The sequence below is a fragment of the Microcebus murinus genome, chromosome 25, assembly GCF_040939455.1.
Source record: "Microcebus murinus isolate Inina chromosome 25, M.murinus_Inina_mat1.0, whole genome shotgun sequence".
NCBI lineage: Eukaryota > Metazoa > Chordata > Mammalia > Primates > Cheirogaleidae > Microcebus > Microcebus murinus.
Genome location: NC_134128.1, coordinates 20,089,040 through 20,090,242, shown reverse-complemented (window position 1 = coordinate 20,090,242; position 1,203 = coordinate 20,089,040). Strand labels below are relative to the sequence as shown.

The 1,203-nt window shown below is 41.0% G+C and overlaps 1 non-coding gene across 1 annotated transcript; it reads right to left on the bottom strand.

The window, feature by feature from the left end:
• Positions 1 to 519: 519 nt before the first annotated feature.
• On the bottom strand, positions 520 to 623 carry LOC142864699 (small nucleolar RNA U13). Its single transcript, XR_012915047.1, has one exon. It is a non-coding gene; the product is annotated as a small nucleolar RNA U13 (small nucleolar RNA).
• Between the last annotated feature and the right edge of the window lie 580 nt (positions 624 to 1,203).

Below are 1,203 nucleotides of genomic sequence, written 5' to 3'. Positions count from 1 at the left end.
TTTGAACCCAGTTTTGTGTGACTACAAAGCCTACGTATTTTACCACTCCCTGGAGGAACACAAAAACAATACTTCATGGAAAGTGATGTCTTGCCATCTGTAGATGTTCCAGGATCTCCCCGTGACATGATATTATTCCTGCAGGTCCCCCACTTGTAGTATTTCCTATTCCAAAGGGGCAAATATCCAGGTGTGTATCAGGAGGCAGATATTGAAGCTCTACATTCCCTTACTTGAGAAGAAGCAAAAGGGTAACATTTGCTTCGGGTAGCCACAAGAAACCCATAAGGAACATGAGAATCTTTCAGTTGCAGCATCCATGACTCTGTTGATCAAGTCTGATACCGTGCATCCAAATGAAGACGGGAACACTGAAAGATGGGAAGTGGTTGCGTATGCGCCACAATAGATGGATCTAGAAATGTTTCATTTGGAATATTCTCAGACTGATTCTACTGCATAGGTTTAAGGCCTGGATATCTGATTTTCTTTTCTTTTTTTTTCTTTTTCTTTTTTCCACAACAGGTGGATAATGTGCCCACATCATAACAAGGTTTGAGGGAGGTACACGTCACAAATGCACTTGAAGTCCCAATCATCACACTTGTGAGCCACAAAGGAATCTGGATATCTGATTTTCTATACCACTCTCAGATTCCTCTGTCTTTATGCTTATTATATTGAATTCGAGCTTTTTGTCCATATAGCTGCCTCTACCTCCCCAAACACATTGGCCCAACCTGAACTCCCCCACACAAACCTTGAACTCCATTCACATCCACACATTCTAAAGGCTTTACACACTTGGGCGACAGGGACAAAATTCTTCATTATTGTATGCCTGCTTCCTACTATGGAGCCCTGAAGTAGTGAGCACCCAATAAATACTTGTTAAATGCTTTGAATAAATAGATTTTATAGCTCTTATAAAATATTTAAAAGGCCGTACAGTATAAGGTAATAAGTCTCTTTGTGGCTATTACAAGGTGACTGCAGTATTAGTTGGGGTACCAGCTAAATTGCTGTAACAAAAGCAACATATAAAACACAGTAGAAGGAATAAGATAGAAGTTTATTCTTCTACCACCCCTAAGTAAAGGCTGCTGGACTGAAGGAGCAGCCCTGCCACTTTGAATACATGGCTTCAATCCCAGAGTCAAATGGTTCCTTCAGTTCTAGACAGCTCCAGCCAGCAGTAAGGAA